The sequence below is a fragment of the Oncorhynchus masou genome, chromosome 5 (assembly GCF_036934945.1).
Source record: "Oncorhynchus masou masou isolate Uvic2021 chromosome 5, UVic_Omas_1.1, whole genome shotgun sequence".
NCBI classification, from domain to species: Eukaryota; Metazoa; Chordata; class Actinopteri; order Salmoniformes; family Salmonidae; genus Oncorhynchus; species Oncorhynchus masou.
Genome location: NC_088216.1, coordinates 12,223,522 through 12,250,229, shown reverse-complemented (window position 1 = coordinate 12,250,229; position 26,708 = coordinate 12,223,522). Strand labels below are relative to the sequence as shown.

Here is a 26,708-nt window from a genome sequence, read left to right as displayed (position 1 = left end):
GCTTAGATGTGATGGTAGAAAGACTTGAATTTAACATTGAGCATTGAACAGTGCCTTCTTTAGAAGCCGGTGGCCACCGGCTTCTTATAGTTTTGCTACGGTGTGCCTAATGAACACAGCCCTGATTCTGATCCAACAAGTTGAGGACAACATTATTGAGATGATTGTGATACTAAAGTTGACTGTTATTATGACTGTTTAACATATTAGGACTTGTTGGTACATGGCCCTGTTCGTGGGATAAATTGCAGGACTATTAAGCAGAGGCTCCTATCATCAGGTCTTCAGTCATCCCAGATATAACAGCTGCCATAGAGGTCAAAGCTATTACCAGAGCAGCAGTTAAACTGGACAAACTTCTATTCAACACCTTCTATTCAACTCATTCACAGGCAGACAGGAACACTCAATTTTTCCCATGATTTAAATCCGTCTTCCAATTAATCGTTTCTAAACATTGATCATTGGTGGATCGGTCTGCCCACTTGTCCTGACCCTTCAAAAGGCTTGGCTAGGAAGAGTCCCCTGCTCCCCCAGAGACGCTTGTGTTCCAACAGCTGCAGCTGAAAGGAGGTTGTGGGATTCCCAGTTTTATTTATGTTCTCTGTTATGGACTTGACTTTTATTGTCATTGACTGTGTCTTCCTGCGATCTCTGTTGTTTTTACAAAAAATATAACAACAACAAAAATACTAAACATTGATCATTGGTGGGGTCATCTAGTGGATTGAGCTGTCACTTGTCCTTTCTGTTCCAAAAGGCTTGGCTAGGATGAGTCCCCTGCATCCCCAGAGATGCTTGTGTTCCAACAGCTGCAGCTGAAGGGAGGTTGTGGGATTCCCAGTTTTATTTATGTTCTCTGTTATGGACCTGACTGTGTCTTCCTACAATCTATATCATATATGGTCATATCCTCTGGTGTACGGCTCAAATGGAAGCAGATCTGCTGATGATGCAATAAAGCAATGCCAAATTACCTGAGATATATTGCTGTGGAAGCTGGATGTATTTCTGACACACCTGTTTCTGAAAATGTCTATATTGGGCTTGTAAATGATCTGTTGATTTAGTTTGCTTCCTGTAACTCTGTCATGGACTGTATGGGATCAACTTGGAGTTGCAAGAACAGCTCAGAAGATGTGGTTTGATACCATCTCTATGACGGAGGGTCATGAATCGATCCTAAACAACCTCAGGCTGCATGTATTTCTGACACCCAGTTTCGGCTCATGGTTGGAGAAGGTTACTGACAGTAATGATTTTGACTCCTTGTTTGTCCAAAGATCTGTAAATCTTGCTAAAAACACAACTCCCCATTTTATCCAAGTGTTCAACCTTGTAAATGTATTAGATTATTTTACATTACCCCTCCATTGACATCACGCTGCATGTTGAAAGGTGAACACCTCATACCTATATTGTGGACCACAGAGAGATCTGATACAGGCCAGCACATTATATTGACCTTATTAGTCGACCATGAGGTCATCACATTGCTGACACCATAATAGATTTACAGCAAGATATGTGATCTGGGAAATAAAATCTGAATTAACTGAGCCAAGATGGGTTGTTTTGTGGATCCATGCCACAAGCATTTGACATTTCACATCCAGTTTCAGATTTTTACTGGCTGTAACATTTTAATGGATTGAATCATGAAAATAACTCTGACGTGAGCCAAGGCTCTGGGGTGTCTCAGGCAAACTGCTGTCTGTGGTGATAAAACTACTTTGTGAGCACAGACTGAGTTGTTTAAAGCACCCTTAAAATGTATTGGATCAAGAGTTGCTATCCAATCCTCCCAAAGCCCTGCTAAAATACATCAAATGTGTACAAACAGTTTTATAATGACAGTCACCTCAAATGCTTAATGACAGTTAATAACAGTATATCAGGGGCCTGCAACTCCGGTTCTGGACAGCCCATCCACATGGTGTGCAGGCTCTTGTTCCATCCCAGCACTAACACAGCACTAACACAGTGCAGCCCCCCCCCCTCCCCCCAGAGCTTAAGGGTACCAGGCATCACGCACTCCTTCCATCTCTTACGCACACCTGCCTTCCCCGTAACTGCTTCGTCTCTCCAGCATCATTCCATGTGGCAGAATGCAGCAGCCGACACACAAAGCATCGGGGAGTACAGGCGTTCCGGTAGGTACGGTGGCATCCGCTCTGGGTCGCCGCCGATGGAACCAGGGATCCCTAACACGGAACCCAAACTGGCTGTGTGTGTGCGCCATCGTACATAAATGTATCTGTCCCCCCACACCAAACGTCATCACGACACGCAGGTTAAAATATCAAAACAAACTCTGAACCAATTACATTAATTGGGGACAGGTCGAAAATAATTAAACCTTTATGGCAATTTAGCTAGCTAGCTTGCACTTGGTAGCTAATTTTCCTATTTAGCTAGCTTATTGTTGCTAGCTAATTTGTCCTGGGATATAAATATTAAGTTGTTATTTTACCTGAAATGCACAAGGTCCACAATTAATCCACACATAAAACGGTCAACTAAATCGTTTCTATTCATCTCTCCTCCTTCTAGGCTTTTTCTTCTCTTGACTTTATATTGCGATTGGCAACTTTCAAAAATTAGGTGCATTACTACCACCGATCTCGTTCCTCTTTCAGTCACCCACTTGGATGTAACCAATGAGGAGATGGCACATGGGTACCTACTTCTATAAACCAATGAGGAGATGGCACGTGGGTACCTACTTCTATAAACCAATGAGGAGATGGGAGAGGCAGGACTTGCAGCACAATCTGCATCCGGATTAGAACTGACTTCTATTTTAGCCCTTGGCAACACAGACGCACGGTGGCGCGCGCGAGCAGTGTGGGTGCAATAATTGAATAATATAGATTTCGAAATGTATTCCATGTTCGTTCCATGTCCGTTCTCTATTAAATGTTTTACTCCCCGTACCTGCTTCGTCTCTCCAGCGTCATTCCATGTGACAACGTGAGGCTTATTTGATCGAATAGAAATTTCATAATGCTAAGTTTGTAGCGAATGCACTGATATAAGTGGATGCAAGCAAAGCTGATGGAAATATTTTCTTGTGTCTTGAATTTACGGATAGCCAGAGGCACACTCCAACACTCAGACATGATTTACAAACAAAGCGTTCGTGTTAGTGAGTCTGCCAGATCAGAGGAAGTAGGGAGGAGCAGGGATGTTCTCTTGATAAGTACGTGAATGGGACCATTTTCGTGTCCTGCTAAGCATTCAAAATGAAACGAGTACTTTTGGGTGTCAGGGAAAATATATGGAGTAAAAAGTACACTATTTTCTTTAGAAATATAGTGGAATAAAAATGGTCAAAAATATACTTAAACTTAAAGTAGTTTTACTTAAGTACTTTACATCACTGATAAATGTGCTTTAGCCATTCCCCTGGCCTGATATTGGCTACACTGTCTAACTACACTGTCTAACTACTTCCCATTTCTTACTGAGGAAAGCAGGAGCTAGAACACTGTGCCTGCCTCATGTCATTGTGTTGCCGGTGCAAACTCTCCCCATTGAGCAGTGTAGTCTGTATCATCGTGGCATCCAAACGGTGACTACCAATATTACAAGTATTTTCTTGTGTAAGCGAGCCTGACGACTCACACCAAATCCTTCCGCTGATCTGTCGTTTGCTACACACTTCATTGCGGAGAGAAAACTAGTGTCCTCGGACGTGGCGTAGTGTTTGGCCGGAGCATGGAGTCTGGGAAGCTAGGCAACATGTAGGCTGCTATTTTACTCGAAATAAAATCAAGTGGAACAAATTGGAGAGAGTGACTAAAATATCACTGTAAGCCTCCCAGGGACGTTGTGCCTCTAAGTGTTAAGAACTAACATAGTGGATTCATAATTTTGTATTGTATTACACTCTCTAAACATTTCAATTTGGGCCTGTCAATGTAGGCCAATTCCCCTGACTGTAAAGGGTTAAAACTATAATTAGATGTTTAGCTGGTCAGACCTTACATCCATAGCTCAGTCTATTAATTTGAGGGGTTACATTTCTCCAGCCTAATCCCTCAGCTGATGTGAACGCTTTGATGGGGTACCACTTTGTTGTTGTTGGAATCCCAGATAGCTCCTTTAATTAAAGTGCAATATTTTATGGTATTAAAAAGCTGTTTGCTGAGTAATAAGTCCACAGTCACAAAGGAAGTGTATGTAGATCCACATGTTTTTAATCAATGCTCAACATTTCACCATGAAAATCATATTTTATGAAACACAGGAAAATGGTAAGACGGTGATCTTCAATTCTTTGGTCTTGTTTATTCAGCAACATCTTTTCCCTGTAAGAAAAGAAATAATATAATGGATCAGTAATAATAATGAACATTATAAATATATGGATAGAATATAATGGATCAGTAATAATAATGAACATGATAAATATATGGATAGAATATAATGGATCAGTAATAATAATGAACATGATAAATATATGGATAGACTTGGATAGAATATAATATATCAAGCATTTAATGCTCAGTGCTCAGCTTGGATTTTCAATTTTGAATTTCCAACTGAATTCATCTTTATTGTTTAGTCCTTCCTGAAATGTTCTTCTTGGAGATCTTCAATACAGTTGAGTGTAAAAGGTCCGTATTGACCTCTGAGGAGACTGAATCATAGGTGGTGTTGATGTGGTCATATCTGAACATGAGTCAGGTACAGGTTTAGAAGCAGTTCTGTACCTTTCCAGAGTCACGGGTCTTGGCTCTTAGCTTGTTGACCTGAGTCTCAGCGATGTCAGCACGCTCCTCAGCCTCCTCCAGCTCATGCTGAACCTTCCTGAACTTAGACATGTGCTGGTTTGCCGCTTCCTCCTGGGTGAGGAAAGGAGAGGGAGAGCAGAACATCAGCATTTAAAGTTTGAAGCTTCAGGTAGCAAATTAATATTCTGTTTTTAGGATAACAATGTATACAGGGAGCTAGAAGATCCAGCACGATCACTGCAGCAAATTCATATTCAACCCCCTCTCCTTTATGTTGGTAACGAATAGGAGGCAGTCACGAATGTGTACAATTTCATCAGCAATTACTTGCACTATCAATTGTCATTGTTGACTGATGTGCTGTAGCAACACTTTCTTCAAACTACATTTTATGGACATTAAGTTTTGTAATGTTTACTAGGGATTTTTTTTCTTGAATGTTTTTTTCAGAGTATTTGACTCAGTCTGTGACTCACCGCTTCCTCAGAATGCCTCTTGTAGGCCTTCACTTTCATCTGCAGCTTATCTACCAGGTCCTGAAGTCTGCTAACGTTCTTCTTATCCTCCTCAGTCTGTGGGAGAAGAGCAAAGAATCAATGTCCCATAGTTATATACACAAACCTGTCTATGTGAAGAATGCACTTTCTCTTACCTGGTAAGTGAGCTCCTTGACTCTGCGCTCATACTTCCGGACTCCCTTGACTGCGTCTGCACCTCTTCTCTGCTCAGCCTCCACCTCAGTCTCGAGCTCACGCACCTTTGTGGAACAAATACATTTAGGCATTTGTTTGAAGTGGTGAAATCAGATGTAACAAATCTTGTAAAACAGGTAGAGTCTTCTACCCAGTCAAGGAGGCACAATTGTCTGTTCCTATTTTGTCATGCATTTAGCGGTGTATGATGCAGTACCAGTATGACCACTAGAGGCCACTGTTTAAATGTTGTGAGCAGGGTTTGCCATGTTGCGGTTTTCCAACAAAATTGGTCGACTTTGAAAACGATGTTTCGGGTTTTTAGGTTACTTCTAAATTACATTGCGGCGGCCATAGCATTTTTCTTTAAACTATATAGATGTAAACCAGGAGCTCCCGATTGGCGCAGCGGTCTAAGGCACTGCATCTCAGTGGTTGAGGCGTCACTACAATTGGCCCAGCGTCGTCCGGGTTTGGCCGGTGTCGGCTGTCATTGTAAATATGAATATGTTCTTTACTGACTTGCCTAGTTAAATAAAGGTTACATATATATTTTTAACTGAACATGTTTCCCATATCAATAAAGCCCTTTGAATTGAATTGAGTGGTGGGGAGGTGGAGGTGGAGGGCCAGATGGATGTGCCTGCACCTCATTACAACTTCTTACCAGTTGTAGGTAGGCAATTTAGATTTCCATAAAACATACTAACGCGCTAGAACTGATGTGCATCAAGAAATAAGGCGACAAAGCACAGGATAACGACTTAAGGCGCTCTAGAGCGCATTAGATACATTTGGTCGGAGGTGGTTTAAACAGCATTCTAATGTCGACGTTGTTTATAACAAGCAAACGATTTTACGCATGTACAGTTCTTGGGTCTGGAGTGCTGCGCGAGTGGACATTTTAGACTGAAGTTATGGAAATACAGTATGCGCCTCTGTAAAGGGGAAAAGTCCACAATGAAACTAACATTAAATGTGGCCATTAATTAGCCGATTAATTTCAATGCCTATGTAGGGTACTATAGCCTACCATTTGATACAATAAATATGTTGAAATGACGACATCACTGGAATAATTGCAAATAAATTTTTGCCATTTGTGTAGCCTACATGGTGCTGGCAAAAGTACTGAATAAATAGCGCTGTGTTCCTATTCAATGATTAATGACCATGTTTAGTTACTGAAATTTGATGTTGAAAATTGTGATTCGGGTCACAGTTCTTTAGTAATTAGCTGTTGAGAGAATGCATTAGACTGAAGGTAACAGTCAGTCAGATTAGGCTACAGGTTAAAAAAAGTTCTCTCAATTTTCATCCCTCAAACTCTACTGTTGGAATGATCTATAGTTATGCACATACGCACAAGGGATTTATTGACAATCATTGCAGTCAAACAAGTTAACATCCATTGATTGAAAATTGCCTGGCGAGTTTAATTATATTTTCTCTTGTAACATATTTCCTTTATCAGTCACATTAGCTCACAATAATGATTATTTAAATGTGCTTTTGCTTTTCTCTTGCTTTTGAATTATTATTTTTGGCTTGTTTTCAGGCCTTGTGGGCAGGTTTTGGGTCGTCATTGGTCTAGAAATTTTGGCTGAGCCTGACAACTCTGGTTGTGACGTGACTTCAATTATGGGCTCGCGCTGTTGACATAAATTTGTCAAGTGAGTCAACAGCAAGACAAAAGCAGCTAAAATAATACATTTTTGATGTATTTATTTGTAAGGTAAGCAAATTGAGAAGCACCATATTTCAGTGTAATGTTTCCGGGGTATGTACATATGTTTGTTGAGATTTTATGTTTTTATGAACTTATGAAAGTCCTCTAGCTCACAAGCTAATTTAGCCGTTAGAGTGCTAGCTGGTAGCCCCGCATAGCAACGCTAGCTTCCCTAGTAACAGCCCTTTTGCAGCAGAATGAATGAGACATGAAGCTGATAGCGATATATATAGAGAGATAAATGAAACACACTAGATGTATATCAAATATCACTGTGAGATGAATTGGATGAATGTGTGTTAATGTATCAGAAATTGTATTATTATTATAATTATTATTGATTCTATTAATTGAATAGCAGTTTAGAAGAAGCCTAAATGAAACAACCAGATAAATACATTTTTTTTATGTCTTCAATTTATTTGAAGTTCTTGGTTCCAATTCTTCTCAACTCCACTGCATAAGTGTAACACATTCCCAACGTTTTTTATTTGGACATAATTGCACTGTAATTATTTGTATTTATTTAACCTTTATTTAACTAGGAAAGTCAGTTAATAAGAACACATACTTATTTACAATGACGGCCTACAAAAAGGCAAAAGACCTCTGCGGGGACAGGCGCTGGGATTAAAAATGTCATAATAAATAACATATAAATATAGGACAAAACACACATCAACGATAACTGAGACAACACAACGCTACATAAAGAGAGACCAATTTAAGCTCTATAATGTTATTTATTAGGGTCCGAGACTTGATTAGTCCAACCATGCACTGCAGAAGTAATAGTAAAACTGCTTGGAAACTATGTTTTATCCCACTCTCATGTAGGAATTGTGTTCCGATATTATGAAGGCGTCCCTGATCACAAAATGGGTCCCCAATGCAAAGAAATTTGGGAACCCCTGATCGAGAAAAGTCATGACACAATGCTCCTTTGTATTTAACATGATCAAATACTTTTCCAGCAATCAGTCTTTCAATCCACCCTAATCCACCCTGCTGGTAACTCACCCTGGACTCCAGTTTCTGGAGCTGCTTCTTGCCTCCCTTCATGGCCAGATTCTCAGCCTCATCCAGGCGGTGCTGCAGGTCCTTGACTGTGACCTCCAGGTTCTTCTTCATCCTCTCCAGGTGAGAACTGGTGTCCTGCTCCTTCTTCAGCTCCTCAGCCATCATGGCCGCCTGGAAAAGTAGTTTGTTTAATTCATGCACCAATTGGCACCAATCATAACGTCTCTGAGATCTTTATTGTGGTTAACCAGCACAGCTACCATTGGCCTTAGGGACAAGTCAAGTTGATGTAATTCAAAGACTCACATCAGTGATTGCCTTTTTGGCCTTCTCCTCTGCATTCCTGGCCTCCTGGACGATATCGTCCACCTCTCCCTGCACCTGCACCAGGTCAGTCTCCAGCTTCTTCTTGGTGTTCAGAAGGCTGGTGTTCTGAAGGAGGAAACAAGACAATTTGTTTGACTCTCAAGATAACCTACAAGCACAAGCCTGAAATTATGAAAGTCTAAGAGCAAGAACTGTTGAATTCAAGGTGTGTTTAAATAGTATGCTTGGTTGAGTTTCATTAGAAATGGCTTTAGACAGATACCTGGGAGTGCAGCAGTCCAACACGCTCGCTGGCGTCAACCAGCTCAGTCTCAGCCACTTTGCGGCCTCTCTCTGTCTGCTCCAGAGCAACTCTCAGCTCCTCGATTTCAGCCACCATCAGACCGTTTCTGCGCTCCACCATGGCTGCCTGCTCCTTCATGTCCTCTGCGACGCGGACGGCATCGTCAAGGTGCAATTGGGCATCCTGGGGTTCACAATGACATACGTTCATTAGGACTTGTGTAGGGGTGATAGATGGGTGATAAAAATGTTCATTGTGAAGAATTTACTCAATATCCCTACCTTTCTACAGTATATAGTTCAGTCTATTTAATTCCTCTGTTCTGTTATTTTCTACAGATTCACAAACAAATCCCTCTCCATGTTCAGGTGTTTGAACCTGATGTCCCAGTCCCTTTACCTTGAGCTGTCCCTGGACGTTCCTCAGCTGTTTCTGGGCCTCAGAGGCCCATCCTGTTGGAGTGGCTCAGCTGGATCTCCATCTCGTTCAGGTCTCCCTCCATCTTCTTCTTCACCCTCAGGGCATCATTCCTGCTCCTGACCTCAGAGTCCAGGGTGCTCTGCATGGAGTCAACCACCCTCTGGCTGTTCCTCTTGATCTGCTCCATCTCCTCGTCCTTCTCAGCGATCTTCCTGTCCACCTCACCCTTGATCTGGTTCAGCTCCAGCTGCACACGCAGAATCTTGGATTCCTCGTGCTCCAGTGTTCCCTGGACAAACAGAGGCAGTCAGGCCAATTGTGTTCAATACATTTGGATGTAGGAATTAAATATATATTACTACAATAACACCAATACAGAGGGCATTTCACTCTAGCTGGCATTGGTTAGTTAACACTGCTTTCCCATCAAACAGCTGTAGTTTGTACCTCAGCCTCCTCCAGAGCGGTCTGGATCTCAGACTTCTCTGTCTCCACGGTCTTCTTGGCCTTCTCCAGCTCATGGATGCTCTTGCCAGTCTCTCCGATCTGCTCAGTCAGGTCAGAGATCTCCTCTGCACAAACACACACACACACACACACAGAAGCAGTTTACACGAGAAGTTTAGACTTGGGAGATTTTAAGTGGATATCGCCAATGTTGACATTGAATCATGAACAAGTTTATTAACAGCAAATCATCTTGCGGATTAAACATGAGCCAAATAGAACTGCTGTCAAATGCTCACGTTGCAGGTTCTTGTTCTCTCTCTTCAGAGTCTCCAGATGATCCAGAGCCTCCTCGTAGGAGTTCTTCATCTTGAAGAGTTCAGTGCTCATAGAGCGAGCCTCCTTCTGAGCTCCTTCCAGCTCAGCCTGGCCCTCCTCATACTTCTGCTTCCAGTCTGCCAGAACCTAGCAAAATACATGGGATTTTCATCAGAAGTCAAGTGATGAGTTTTGAATCAGAAATATTCTACAATTTTACTACAATTGATCATATAGCAGTCAGTAAATATCAGCCTATGGTGAGGTTTATTCATTTTCACCTTGTCAAAGTTCCTCTGCTTCTTGTCGAGGTTGGCGGCCAATGCGTTGGCTCTCTCAACATCAATCATGAGGTCCTCCACCTCTCCCTGCAGCCTCTGCTTGGTCTTCTCCAGGGAGGCGCACTTGGAGTTGGTCGCCTCAATGGTCTCCTCAGCATCCTGCAGACGCTGGGCCAGCTTCTTCCTGTTAGACAATAGAGGTCGGTTTTACAGTTTGAAAGAAATGTTAAATCATATACCCCCCTCATCATCCACACCCTATATTTGAGTTTTTTCTGTTGCGTGCGACTCACTTGGCCTCCTCCAGCTCCTCTGTGCGCTGGATGGCATCAGTTTCATACTTAGTCCTCCACTGAGCCACCTCACTGTTGGCCTTGGACATGCCGCGTTGCAGCTCTGCCTTGGCCTCCTGCTCCTCCTCAAACTGCTCCCTCAGGAGGTCACAGTCATGGCGGGCAGACTGAACACCGTGGGCCAGTGCATTTTTAGCCTGTGAGAAAGAAAGACAAAATGCAAAGAGAGATGAGAGAGAAAGCCAAACAAATGACAGTAGGGGTCTCTCAGGATGGAGAGACAGTAGGAGTCTCTGAGGGTGGCGTTGTCACCGTCTATGTAAATATATGGCTCTAAACTTTCCATTTTGGGTCCCTTACCTTGACCTCCTCCTCAATCGCCCTCTTCAGCTCCTCCACCTGCTGGGTGAAGGCCTGTTTTCCTCTGGTCAGCTGAGACACCAAGGCTTCCTTCTCCTCCAGCTGTCGGCCAAACTCACCTGCAGGGACAGAGGGACATCTTGTTAATAGGGTCTTTGTTCTCTAAGATTGAATATGGATTCTGAGGTATCATAGGGCAATGTTAGGTGGGGAATAGTACAGTAGAAACTCTGTGGATATAGCCCCTAATACATGTTGTGTTCTACTGAAGGAAAGCATTGGCTTGTTGTTCATTGTTGATGGTACCATTTTCTGTCAGGAGTCTGGCCCTCTGTCCGCTGATGTCGTTGACCTGGCGAACATTCTCATCATTCTTAGTCTTGAGCTCACTCAGCTGGTCCTCAAGAGTACGGCACATCTTCTCCAGATTGCCCTGTTAGTGAAACATGTTCCATCATTACTTTATATATGTGACTCCTGTCAACTTCATGTCACTTGAATGGTAATGTAGTTGACCCTCCTCAACACTGCTTGATCAAAACATCACTACTCACCTTAGCCTTGGCGACGGCCTCCATGTTGCTGGAGAGGTCATCAATCTCCATCTTGTACTCGCTCTTCTCCTTCTCCAGCTTCTGCTTGACGCGCTGCAGGTTGTCGATCTGCTCCCCGAGCTCAGCCACACTGTCGGCCTGCTTCTTGCGCAGAGCGGCGGCTGTGGCCTCATGCTGCAGGGTGGACTCTTCAAGATCACGACGCAGCTTCTGGAACTCAGCCTCACGCTTCTTGTTCATCTCAATCTGAGCAGCAGTGGCGCCTCCGGCCTCCTCCAGCCTCTCGCTGATCTCCTCAAGTTCCCTGGAGAGATCGGCCCTCTGCTTCTCAACCTTAGCCCTGGCAGCACGCTCAGCCTCAATTTCCTCCTCCAGCTCCTCAATACGGGCCTAGAACAGGGGTAGGAGCAGGGGGATGAACACTACAATACAGTTGAAACAATTGAAACTCAACAAAATAATAATAGTATGTATATTTTTCATAAATGTGTTACGACAAGGACAGTTACACTAATTTATTCAGCAGACAGCGTTCCATGCAGGAACAAAAACCACAAGGTTAATAAGCACCATCTTTACAACGTTTGGAAGCACCAGAAAACAGCATCACCTTCCAACCTACTCAGCCATCAGAAGCCACCGGGAAAAATGTTTGCTACCAGAATAATGTTTCACATGAAATGAGTCAGGTGTTTGCTTTTCTGTACTGGAGCTTATATCCTGTACTGTACCTGGAGTTCCTTGATCTTCTTCTGCAGCTGAGCTCCCAGAGACTGCTCATCCTCAACCTTGCTGAGGAGCTGGGTGGTCTCAAACTCCTTCCTAAGAAACACAAACACGTTGATTGCAGAGTTGTTTTTGCTTTGATAGTGTAAAGGGAGAGTATTATACCATTCACTTTTTACTGAATCAAATGCTAATTCATAATTACAATAATTAGTCAAGAACAACCATTATAGCAGGTAATACTGTTCTTATGTGTTTGTGTTTACTTCTTGATTTTCTCATCAGCTTGCTGCTTGTCATTCTCCAGGTCCATTATGGACTCCTGGGCCAGTTTCAGATCTCCCTCCAGCTTTCTCTTGGATCTCTCAAGGTCCATACGGAGCTTCTTCTCTTGCTCCAGAGAACCCTCAAGCTAGAAGATAAAAACACATGTATTGTTAAAATCTAAACAACTGAAGATAATATCATCTTACATACTATCATGGCCAAAATGTCAAACTCCACTCACGTCGTCCACTTGCTGTTCCAGCTTGGTCTTGGCCTTGGTCAGAGTGTTGACTTTGTCCTCCTCTGCCTGCAGGTCATCCAGTGTCTGCTGGTGGGCCTCTTGGAGGGCTTTCTTCTCCTTGGTCAGCTTGGCAACACTCTCATCCATAGACGCCATCTCCTCTGTCAGGTTTTTAACCTGAAAATGGCCACAACATAATTATACTTCACCATAAAGGGGAGATTTAGTTTGTTATATATTACATTCATTTAATTTAGATTAGAAATGTGTCAACAATTACTGCACTGTAGATTCAACACTAGATGGAAAGTAACCCACAACTGAAATTCTACTATTGTGTCTTCATTTTTCCTGCACCCACAATACAACTTGAATTCCATTTCTGTTATGCTATGTTTTGAGTTGTTTATTGTTTGGTTAGACTGTCTATGGTAAAACACAATACCTTGTTTTCAGTGGCGTGCTTCTCCTTCTCCACTTTGGCCAGGGTGAGCTCCAGGTCATCAATGTCCTTCTTCAGCTCAGAGCACTCATCCTCCAGCTTCCTCTTCTTGGCAGTCAACTCAGCATTGATCTCCTCCTCATCCTCCAGCCTCTCGGTCGTCTCTTTGAGTTTGGCCTCCAGCTGGATCTTGCTCTTGATGAGCCCCTCGCACCTTTCCTCAGCATCGTTCAGACTTTCTCCTTCCTGGTTTCAGAACAGGGAGGGAAAAAATCAGAGGCCTCACTTTAGTGAAAGATGTCAGAGCAAATCAATAGACATTCATGAAACATATACAGCATATAACATGGGCAATAGAATGTGAGTTAGCCACATACATCAGAGAGTGTTTATGTGTTTCTATTCATGTGTGTGTAAATGTGCCCATTTGAGGGTAGTTTTTCACTCACAGATGCTATTTGGAGCGCCAGGTCGTTCTTCTCCTGTGTCAGGGCCACCAACTTCTCCTCCATTTGCTTCTTTGTAGCCAGAGCCTTGGCCAGGTCTGTTGTCATCTTCTCATAGTTCTCCTTCATGTTGGCCAGCTCCTTCTCAGTCTCAGCGCTCTGCAGCAGGGGCTTGATCTTGAAGTACAACTTCATCCATGGCCAGGTTTTGACATTCATGAATGAGCGGATGTTGTACTGGATGGCGTAAACTGATTCTCTGGTCGACAGAAAGGATACAGTAGCATGGTGAGTGACATGCTTAAAGCTACATTCTGGGATTAGATGAACAACAAAACAGAACCACCTGCCACTGTTTGTTTACAGCTGAATGGGGCTAGGGAAATGTAACCCCTCCTAAATTCATAGACAGTGCTCTAGATGCAAGGCCTGACGGGTCATGCATTTTAAGCTGAATGAGGCATTTTATATTCTTCAAGAATGAATATTTAAATGCCACACATTTAAATGACAATTGAACATCCAAATCCCAAACTGCAGCTATAAAGCTAGAATCGTTAGTTGCTATATCCATTTCTGGACTAACTGAATCACCCAAAAGCTTTAGTAGAGAATTATAAGATGTACCTTCTCATTCTGAAGAACTCACAGCATATACAGTATGTAATTAAATGCATTAGATACAGGTGGTTGACAGAAAGCTTTGCCAAGATGTCTACTATTCCTCACCTCCTCTCCATCATCTTGCTAAACTCTCTCCTCATGAGGAACCCACGGCTGAGAGCCTGGACCATGCCGACCAGAGTGGCCAGCTTCTCATCTCTCATCTCCTCCAGGACACCCAGCAGACCGGCTTTGAAGAACACCTGAGACACAGGTTAACATGGTCAATGGAACCACAGATGTGACAGAAAGGGTTGAATCAAAAGAGGGGAACAACACCACTAGATTGATTTAAACAACATTAACTCTGCAATGGTCACAAACAAACCATGTGACAGGTTGTTTCTAAGTGGTTAGTTATTGTACTGTTGTACAGAGCCTTCAGAAAGTATTCACAGCCCTCAACTTTTCCCAGCATGAATGTAAAATGAATTACATTGAGATGTTGTGTTACTGGCCTTCACACAAATAGCCCATAATGTCAAAGTGGAAATATGTTTTTAGACACATTTTTACAAATTAATTAATTTGAAATGAAAAGCTGAAATGTCTTTGGTCAATAAGTATCCAACCCCTTTGTTATGGCAAGCCTAAATAAGTTCAGGAGTAAAAATGTGCTTAACAAGTCACATAATAAGTTGCATGGACTCACTCCGTGTGCAATAATAGTGTTTAACATGATTTTTTAATGACTTTCTCATCTCTACCCCACACATACAATTATCTGTAAGGTCCCTCAGTCGAGCAGTGCATTTCAAACACAGATTTAACCACAAAGACCAGGGATATTTTTCCAATGCCTCACAGAGAAAGGCACCTATTGGTAGATGGGTAAAGTTATCGATTACACTTGGGATGGTGTATCAATACACCCAGTAACTACAAATATATAGGCATCCTTCCTAACTCAGTTGCCAGAGAGAAAGGAAACCGCTTAGGGATTTCATCATGAGGCGAATAGTGACTTTAAAACAGAGTTTAATGGCTGTGATAGGAGAAAACTGAGGATGGATCAACAAAATTGTAGTTACCTCACAACACTAACATAAATGACAGAGTGAAAAGAAGAAAGCCTGTACAGATTAATAATATTCCAAAACTTGCATCCTGTTTGCAATAAGGCACTAAAGTAAAACTGCAAAAGAATGTGGAAAAGAAATGTACTTTAAGTGCTGAATACAAAGCATTATGTTTGGGGCAAATCCAACACAACACTGAGTACCACTCCACATGTTTTCAAGCATGGTGGTGGCTGCATCATGTTGTGGGTATGCTTGTTGTTGACAAAAACTTTTGAGTTTTTTTTACGATAAAAAGAAACTGGTTTAGTCTGCTTGCTAAAAGGCACTGGGAGACAAATTCACCTTTCAGCAGGACAATAACCCAAAGCAGAAGGCCAAATCTACACTGGAGTTGTAACCAAAATGATATTGAATGTTCCTGAGTGGCCAAGCTTCAGTTTTGACTTAAATCGGCATGCAAATCTATGGCAAGACTTGAAAATGGCTGTCTAGCAATGATCAACAACCATCTTGACAGAGCTTGAAGAATTGTTTAAAGAGTAATGTTCAAATATTGTACAATCCAGGTGTGGAAAGCTCTTAAAGACTTACCCAGAAAGGCTCACAGCTGTAATCGCTTCCAAAAGTAAGTCTAAAATGTGTTGGCTCAGAGGGTTGAATACTTATGTAATCATGTTTTATTTTTCATAATTGTTATTTACAAATGTTTGAATTTGTCTTCCACTTTGACATTAGAATATTTTGTGTCGCTCATTGAAAACAAATCACAATTAAATCCCAACTTTTCACACAACAAAATGTGGAAAAAGTCAAGGGGTGTGAATACTTTCTGAAGGCACTGTAGATAAATAATGTGCACTGATACAGATAACTGCAGCCATACGACTAACAAAATGCAAATGATAATGAGTTTAGTTTCTCTTCTATACTTGTCATGTATGAAGAAAAAAACAGTACAATGTTTTGCCACCTTTTCCATTAGTTAAATGAAGAAGAAAGAACAAAAGGATGGATAGATCACCTGGAGAGATTCTATACGGTACGGGTTTAAATTATCATTAAAGTTGTGTTTTGTTGTCAGCTTTTACTGGGGGTTTTGACTGACCTTGGTGTGTCCAAACTTGTAATCCTCGTGATTCACATCAATGGACCCAAGCAGCTTCTCAGAAGCCTTCTTGTTGTCCATGAACTGGCCCTCAGGGATGACGCTGGCATTCAGTACTTTGTACCTGAATGAGAGGACAGTTTTAAAGTATGTCAAGTTGTAATAGGTTGGTTATATTTCATAAAAGGTAAGCCTGTTCTGATGCTGGGAAAACCCTTGGAGCAGATATTTTATGTGGTGTGTGTGTGTGTGTGTGTGTGTGTGTGTGTGTGTGTGTGTGTGTGTGTGTGTGTGTGTGTGTGTGTGTGTGTGTGTGTGTGTGTGTGTGTGTGTGTGTGTGTGTGTGTGTGTGTGTGTGTGTGTGTGTGTGTGTACGTGTACCTCTGTTTGAAGTCAGCATAGATGATTCTGCTGGGGAATCCCTTTCTGCAGATCCTGATACCCTCCAGTACACCATTACACCTGAGCTGGTGGATAACCAGGAAGTTCTCCATCAGACCTGGTAAACCAAAACAAGTCTCTTTTAATACTCATAAACAGGTTAAATATTGGGATTGTTAAAGTTACTGATACTGTAGTGATAAGATGACATATTTAACTCAATATTTCCTGTACCTGGAGTCTTTGACTCGTTCGGGATCAGGCAGCGCACAAAGTGAGGATGAGTGCTCCTCAAGTTGGTCATCAGCTTATGTAAGTTCTCCTGTAAGAGGGTTACAAACCATTTTCTCAGACATCATTTATGATAATCAATGCACCTTTTGAAGGACTGAATCTACACATTTCAAAAGCTCACCCTGAACTGGGAGGACACAGTCTGCATGGAACCACCCTTCTTCTTGCCTCCTTTCTTGGCTTTATCTGTTAAAATGGGGTAAAGTTAAAGATGACTAGAAAAGTACATTTCCTAGAGCGGGTGGAATAAATAGAATAATAATAAGAGTATGTAAGAAGTCTAGAGTGGTCTTGTCTTCAGCAAGCACACTAATTATAAACCAGAGAATCTCTGGTTAACTTCACAGGTATCTAGAGGCAAATGCTGCCAATGAGACTGTAAAATAAGACTAATTGTATGATTAAATTAACCGAGTGTATGAGTAAATGAACACAGTGCTTAACCCTGAGAAATTGTGATACATTCAAAGACTTTAAAGAACATTTACTTCGAAGTTGTAACTAGTGCTTCATTAATTATTTTGACATGAGGCTAGTCTTACCCTCAGGTGGGGCAGCAGGATACAGGGCAGCCAGAATTTTGACTGCGGACTTCCCGTACAGTTGACAAACTGAGTCGTTCAGTGGGTCCTTGTTCTTCTCCAGCCACCCAGTGATGTTGTAGTCCACAGTTCCGGCGTAGTGCACCAGGGAGAAGTGGGCCTCTGCCTTGCCTTTGGCAGGCTTGGGCTTCTCAAACGCCTGTGTTTTGCCAAGATGCTGGGCGTACAGCTTGTCCTTGAAGGTAGTGTCTGAAGACTTGGGGAACATGCACTCCTCTTCAAGGATGGAGAAGATGCCCAATGGCTTTACGAAAAGAGATGTAGATCAAATTAGTGATATTTACATTTAGGATCATATTTATTCCTTTAGTAATCATGCTATTATATGATTATATTCATTTAGAGGCACATAATAGGAAACATATTGAGATCTCAGATACTGATAATATATCACACAGCGCTCCATTTGAGTTTTGCTGTTGAGGTCCATTATAATCCTCACAGACATCTTACCTTCTCAATAAGCTCAATGCAGGCAGCCAAGTCCATGCCGAAGTCAATGAAGGCCCAGACGATTCCCTCCTTCTTGTACTCCTCTTGCTCCAGGACGAACATGGTGTGGTTGAAAAACTGTTGCAGTTTCTCATTGGTGAAGTTGATGCACAGCTGCTCCATGCTGTTGTACTGTTGATGGAATTTTAAAAGGGATAATTTCATCATACAAGGCTGTAATCCATCTGAATCACAACTAATTGTCTTGTTTTGGTCTCATACTCACATCAAAGATCTCAAACCCGGCAATGTCAAGCACACCGATATAGAACTGTCTTGGATTCTTGGTGTCCAACATCTCATTGATACGGATGACCATCCACAAGAACATCCTCTCATAGATGGACTTGGCCAGAGCACTGACTGAGTTATTAACCTGCAATGATAATCCCTCAAATTAATACATAATATTGACCATGTCCAGTGATAAGGTGATACAAGCTTGGAAAAAAACAACATCACTATTCAAAAAAGCATAGCACTCATCTCCACAAAGATTCCTGTGCTCAGAAAATGTTAGATGCTGTGTTTGGCCGCCTTACCTGAGCCACAGTCTGTCCCTTGGTCACATACTCGTTGCCGACCTTCACTCTGGGGTAGCACAGAGCCTTCAACATCTCAGCTGAGTTCAGGCCCAACAGGTAGGCAATTTTATCAGCCACTGGAGAGAGAACCAACAACAACAGACTCAGGGACACAAGATCAATTGTTTATGATGTCACACTGACAAAATAGTTTGGCCAAATCATATCTGAATGTAGTATTTTGGTCTCCAAAAATCTCCTGCCTGACTTTCATGTGGCACTGTCTGTCTTAGGTGTTCTATTTCTATGTTGGGGAATGGGACGAATGCTCTACATATTGTATATCTATGAGTGGGACTCACCCTCTGTGCCGTCTGGCTCGGCCTGCTCCTCACGCTGCTTCTGCTTGAATTTCAAGTTTCCATGGTGCACTACAGCTCCTGTCAGCTTGTAGATGCCAATCTTCTCTTCATTAGTGAAGCCCAGGATGGTAATGGCATCCTGGCATTAAAGAGGAAGTACAACAGAGATGAACTGAACAGTAGTTTTCTCAGTTACACTACAGTTCTGGGCTCACTCTGTAGGAGTAAGCGCTTAGACATAGAGACAGATATGACAAATTAGAGGTAGGACAGGTGTACATTAGACCACAAACAGAAAGAGGACAGGAAACCAAAGATGAAACAGACATAAGTGTAATGGCCGAAGCCATACGTGCTTTAAAGTGCATAAGGGCTTAGGGCAAAGAGGAGGTGGTGACACTTAAATACATGATCTATTATGGAAAGAGCAGGGCACCATTATAAAGATTAGATAGAGAGGAACAAACATAAGTGCTTAGGGTAAAGGCCATAAGTGCTTAGGGTAAAGGCCGTAAGTGCTTAGGGTAAAGGCCGTAAGTGCTTAGGGTAAAGGCCTTAAGTGCTTAGGGTAAAGGCCGTAAGTGCTTAGGGTAAAGGCCATAAGTGCTTAGGGTAAAGGACATAAGTGCTTAGGGTAAAGGACATAAGTGCTTAGGGTAAAGGCCATAAGTGCTTAGGGTAAAGGCCGACATAAGTGCTTAGGGTAAAGGACCGTAGGTTAAAGTGTTCATAGCCTGTTATACATTAAAGGCCGTAAGTGCTTAGATTAACACTTTTAAACAAAATAAAGTTAGGGTAAACTTTGACAGATTTGAACTTTAACACAATTATATGAATGTTATCGATCTCTATCAACAAAGTGCATCTTTTTACCTTAGATGTTTTAAGATTCTCACATACTATGAATTTACTAATACTTTTTAATGAGTAAACTTTCTGGACTGACCAAATAATGCACGTACAGTGCCAGTTATACTTTGTTTTCTATTCTTTTTAAAAGGCCGTAAGCTGCTCACAGTTACACTTATGGTAAAGGACATAAGTGCTTAGGGTAAAGGCCATAAGTGCTTAGGGTAAAGGCCATAAGTGCTTAGGGTAAAGGCCATAAGTGCTTAGGGTAAAGGACATAAGTGCTTAGGTTAAAGGCCATAAGTGCTTAGGGTAAGATAGACATATATTAATTTTAGGACACGAGAGGGTCCTGCCACCATTGTAATCTAATCAAGAGCGGATACAGGCGTTATTGGGCATGAACAAGCAGAAAGTCTGGACTGAAAGATAATGGTGGCAGATGACCTGAGGGAAGTAAATTCATTAACATATGGAATGGACTCATATGCTGTATGTGTATAAATACAGTAAGTAATTTGTCCCATGTAGCTCAGTTGGTAGAGCAGGACACTTGCTACGCCAGAGTTGTGGGTTCAAATCCCACGGGGGACCAGTATGAAAATGTATGCACTCACTTACAGTAAGTCTCTCTGGATAATGGAGTCTCCTAAATGACTAAATAAAAAATCATACATTCTCAGCTGCTACCAACTTTTAATTGCACATAGCATTCAGTGTGTATGGTGATCCAACCCATTCTATATCTAGAGTTTGGTTAACCCTTTGTTTGACTCACATCTGTGGCATCCAACTCTTCATTGTCATTAATGCTGGCCACAGTGATCTGTCCCTGGCTGCACATGGGGAAGTCGTAGGGGTTAGTGGTGATGAGCGCCATTTCTGTGGACAACAGAGAACAGCTTGTCAGTTAAATATGTTAGAATTCTGCTGTTCTAACTTTGCAGTATCTTTCCCTCCTTTACTCAATAGATGGACTCAATAATACATGTAGTATATATTGAATAGGATCAAAAGAGGAGACTGAGACTTGTGGACTAGTGCATCACAGTGCATTACTTGATAGATATTTCCCAAAGACCTGACCCATGTCTAGATGCCTTGTTACCTTGGATGTAATCATTGTAATAGTATTATTAGTGTGGACTATGAATATTTTTAGCAAGTTCCACAGATGGGGGTGGGAATAATTTCCCATGAACCTCTACTTTGTCGTACCAACTATCTCAGGTTTGTGGCCTGTCATCATCTGGAAGAAGATGTGGTAGCCTCTCTCATCGGGCAGCTGGAAGGACACTCTGGACTTCTCCAGCAGATCTGGGAGAGAAAGTTTTAGTGACACAAGGAGAGTGAGAAAGAGAGAGAGAACATGAGATAACATTTAATGATATAATCTCCCCCCAAAAGTATTTGAATTTAGGAAAGAATTGAGAAACAATCAAAACCAACTCACAGGTCTCAATGTCAGCTTTAGCCAGTTTACCAGCTTGGAAGTGAATCCTGATGAATTTACCCTGTAGTAGAGCATGGGGGTCAGAAATAGGTCAACAAATTAATCAACATTTTACTTTGAAGACCCTTTTAAATTATACAGTTTGTTGGACATCTATTGATATAACAATAGTGAACTACTGAAATAAATGTTTCCAATATAAGGTAACTTCCACAGTCGCCCTTCATACTTACAAAGCGAGACGAGTTGTCGTTCCTCACTGTCTTGGCATTACCGTAAGACTCCAGCAGAGGGTTAGCTGCAATGATCTGATCCTCAAGAGACCCCTGATTGAGACAAACACAAGTTGCTCAGAAACTGGAAAAGTGTTAAAGTTTGTTTTCGCTCGATTGCTTGAACAAATTTCTTGAAACATGATTCACAGCTGGAAAAAAAGTTTGCTCAGAAAACCAAACTGAAATGTGATTAAAAATCAAACATAAGCACAACTTACCTGCATTTTGTTGGGGTCTGCTTCCTTCTTGCCACCAGACACTGCAATGGTGGCAAAGTACTGGATGACACGCTTGGTGTTGACAGTCTTTCCTGCACCGGATTCTCCGCTGGTTTATATGACAGAGAAAGAGGGGTTTTAGTTACATGTTTGAGTGTCAGATTGGCTTTCACTAGAAATAGCATAGAAAAATACCTGTTTTCTAACATAAGTAAATCATTAACAAATATTCCCTTTCATCGACTCTCTATTACACATAACCTGATGCTCTAATCCATTCATATTGTCATGTATTTCAACACACCAAGTGACCCAACTTATTACAATAGAAACACTTTCTCAAGTGACATTTTAGTAAACAACTTACGTAATCAGGACGGACTGGTTCTCCTTATCTGGAACCAAAAAAACACATTGCTTATCATACTCAAGCAACATTCAGGGGACATTATTTAATTCATAGCATCATCACAAATTTCAATTTGGAACATTTTCCATTCAAGGGTAGTGAAATCAGATTTTCCCAGCAAACTGTTGTTAGCTAGACTAGAAAACAGTAGATACCTACCTCTCTGAAGCATATTTTAATCCACCCATCCATCCATCCATCGGCACTTGTGGACATGTTTATGGATTGGTCTGTCTATCCATGTAAGAGACGCAGACTCTGTCTCAACCTTTCAGTCTTTACTGAAGAATAGAGCTTGGGTATGTCTGTCTTATCTGGTATCCTGTGTGAACTTAAGTATTCTCTCTATCTCTAAAGCCCTGAGCCCTAGGACCATGCCTCGGGACTATCTGGCCTGATGACTCCCTCGTCCACCTAGATGTGCTGCTGCGACAGTTTCAACGGTTCTGCCTCTGGCTATGGAACCCTAACCCGTTCACTGGATGTGCTACTTTGTCCTTGACCTGCTGTTTTTGACTCTCTCTCTTTCCCACTCTCTCTCTCTCTCTCTCTCACGCCCTCTCTCTATACCCCACCTGCTATCTCGACCTCTGAATGCTCAGCTATGAAAATCCAACTGACATTTACTCCTGAGGTACTGACCTGTTGCACCCTCTACAACCACTGTGATTATTATTTGACCCTGCTGGTCATCTATAAACGTTTGAACCTCTTGAAGAACAATCTGGCCTTAATGGCCATATACTCTTATAATCTCTAACCGGCACAGCCAGAAGAGGACTGGCCACCCCACAGAGACATGTTCCTCTCTAGGTCCTGCCTTTCTATAGAGTTTTTCTAGCAACAGTGCTTCTACATTTGCTTTGCTTGCTGTTTGGGGTTTTAGGCTGGGTTTTTGTAAAAGCACTTTCTGACATCTGCTTATGTAAAAATCGCTTTATAAATAAATGTGATTGATTGATCCATCCATCCAACCATCCATCCATGAGATATCGTACCAATCATCATGAACTGAAAGGCGTTGTCAGAGACGGAGAAGATATGGGGTGGAGCCTCCATCCTCTTCTTCCCTCTGTAGGCGTTGACAACCTCTTCGTCGTACACTGGGAGCCACTTGTAGGGGTTCACCGTGGCACAGAAGAGCCCAGAGTAGGTCTGGATGAAAGCATAATTAATTTAGGAGATTAACAAAGTCAGATTGACATTTACCTGGATTTATGTGAGAATGTGGGTGTACTTTGGTAAACTGATGTGGGTCTAACTATTGATATGTTTTCTACCATTAATTTATGTGTAGTACTGTATGTGTATATTTATTATGTTCATGTATGTGTGTCTTTTGTATGTGCAGGTTTCTTACATAGATCATCCATGCTGCATAACGCTCTTTGAGGTTATACAACACAGAGGCTTCATTCAGGTAGGTCATCATGGCCATGTCCTCAATCTTGTCGTACTTAGGGGGGTTCATCTCATAGATGTCTGCATCTTTGAACACTTTTCCTTCCTGAAACATTCAGAAATCTAGATTACAACACAGATCAAAGTGGACATGACTGAATGCTTTTTGCTCATTAAATACAAGTATAATCAGTAACAAAATGCCCACATTAATCCAACTACTTCTTTTTACCACCCACTGACACATGACTGTTTTTTTACTAGTCAATAACAAACAATCCATGCCATTTTTAAATAGCAGCGATGAAAATGATGTACTTGAAGGTTATATTCTGCTTACAAAAAACATGAGTATTTCTTTGCTGTTGCATTTAGTAGATTTTACAAGAATTAGAGTACACATACTTGAATTTGAATACTTTTCAGATCAGGCTTACCTCCTTAGTGCCGTCAGGTTTCGTGACTGTTACAGTACACTTCCCGTCGGCCCTGGCAGTGACCAGACCCTTAAGGTACAGCTCCACCTTGTCTGCCACATAGCAGGCGTTCTTTGAATCAAAGGGCGTGGCTTGTGCCTCCATCCTCTCCTTCTCAGACTTACGAAGGTATATGGCAGCCTTGCCGTAGATTTGCATCTCCGCGTCCGTACTCATGGTGACGGATAACTAGGAAAGAGATGAAACAAGAAACATGATTGACTCTGTGGTGCTTCCTCCCCAGTCAACACGATTAGGTGAGCGGTATCTCTCAGAATATTCTCATCACTTATTATGTGAAGACTCAAACCATGTCTCACCTTCTTTTTCCCCTCCTAAAGATGAATGTGTACTTCTTGAAGGACCCTGTGACACATTAGAGTGTTGTGAAAACACACATAACCAAAGCCTTATCAATTAGCCCCGAATGGCTAGAAAACATGTAACTCAATCATTACAGCCATGTCAAATTCAACTACAGGTGCAACTGATATCTTTTATTGTTCTATTGGCAACTCACTTTACTAAGCATTCTTTCAGGAATTCAAATAAATTCCCCTGAAACTCAGATACATTCTAGAACACCAACTCACTTTACTACACATTCTGTCAGGAATTCAAACAAATTCCCCTGAAACTCAGATACATTCTAGAACACCAACTCACTTTACTACACATTCTGTCAGGAATTCAAATAAATTCCCCTGAAACTCAATACATTCTAGAACACCAACTCACTATACTACACATTCTGTCAGGAATTCAAATAAATTCCTATAAAACCCAGTTACATTCTAGAACACCCTTTCAAGTGCAGGAGCACCACCTTTGACTGTAAATGAAAGTTACCAATTTAAAGTAAAACACATAATACAAATATATATATATATTTTTGACATATTTTTTTAGAAATGCCACTTGATATCATATTGTCAAATCTTACAAGAGACATGCAGAAGTCAATTCAAACAGTGCAGTTAGCTACTGCCTCAGATGCTGAGTACAAAGATGGGATAAATGTAAACATCTAAGGAGGTGGAGAGGTCTTACCACAGAGGAAGAAGGTTTCTGACTTATGGATGCTGGGGCCTCAGCCTCCTTATATCTGGTTGGAAGTGCCAACCAAGCAAAAGTTAATTATGGACCACTCTGGGAAAGGACATGTATTGACTGAGAGACCTCTGTGTGTCTGTGTCTCACTAGCACCTCCCACTGAGTCCATGTTGCCCCACTACAACTAATACAGTTTTCTTGAAAATCTAAGCCTTATTTATTTAAACTTTAGTGGCATTAATCCTTATCAACCACTTTACATATACAGTACATACAGTACCAGTCAAAAGTTTGGACACACCTACTCATTACAGGGTTTTTCTTTATTTTTACTATTGTCTACATTGTAGAATAATAGTGAAGACATCAAAACTATGAAATAACACATGGAATGATCTAGTAACCAAAAAAGTCTTAAACAAATCAAAATATATTTGAGATTTGAGATTCTTCAAAGTAGCCACCCTTTGCCTTGATGACAGCTTTGCATACTCTTGGCATTCTCTCAACCAGCTTCATGGGGTAGTCACCTGGAATGCATTTCAATTAACAAGTGTGGAATTTATTTCCTTATTAATGTGTTTGAGCCAATGAGTTGTCTTGTGACAAGGTAGGGGTGGTATACAGAAGAGAGCCCTATTTGGTAAAAGACCAAGTCCATATTACGGCAAGAACATCTCAAATAAGCAAAGAGAAATGACAGCCCATCAATACTTTAAGACATGAAGGTCAGTCAATACAGACATTTTTCTTCAAGTGCATTCACAAAAACCATCAAGAGCTGTGATGAAACTAGCTCTCATGAGGACCGCCACAGGAAAGGAAGATCCAGAGTTACCTCTGCTTCAGAGAATAAGTTAGTCATTCGAGTTTCCAGCCTCAGATTGCAGCCCAAATAAATGCTTCACAGAGTTCAAGTAACAGACACATCTCAACATCAACTGTTCAGAGGAGACTGTGATAATCAGGCCTTCATGGTCGAATTCCTGCAAAGAAACCACTACTAAAGGACACCAATAAGAAGAAGAGACTTGCTTGGGCCAAGAAACACGAGCAATGGACATTAGACCGGTGGAAATCTGTCCTTTGGTCTGATTAGTCCAAATTTGAGATTTTTGGTTCCAACCGCCGTGTCTTTGTGAGACGCAGAGTAGGTGAACGGGATGATCTCTGCATGTGTGGTTCCCACCGTGAAGCATGGCATTGAGTGGAGATTGATGAGGCTTAACGTAACATCATGTGGAAAAGGGGAAGGGGTCTGAAAACTTTCTGAATGTAAATAGAAAAGTATTTGGACATCCCTTCAAATTAGTGGATTCGGAAATTCACCCGTTGCTGACAGGTGTATAAAATCGAGCAGACAGCCATGCAATCTCCATAGACAAGCATTGGCAGTAGAATGGCCTTACTGAAGAGCTTATTGACTTTCAACGTGGCACCCACATAGAAATCCAACTTTCGAACAAGTCAGTTTGTCGAATTTCTGCCCTGATAGAGCTGCCACGGTCTGGAAGTAAAGTCAGCGCAATAACTGTTTGTCGGGA

The 26,708-nt window shown here is 41.7% G+C and overlaps 1 pseudogene; it reads right to left on the bottom strand.

Annotated features, from left to right (window-relative positions):
• Positions 1-4,180: 4,180 nt before the first annotated feature.
• On the bottom strand, positions 4,181-25,177 carry LOC135533091 (myosin heavy chain, fast skeletal muscle-like; annotated as a pseudogene).
• Positions 25,178-26,708: the final 1,531 nt, after the last annotated feature.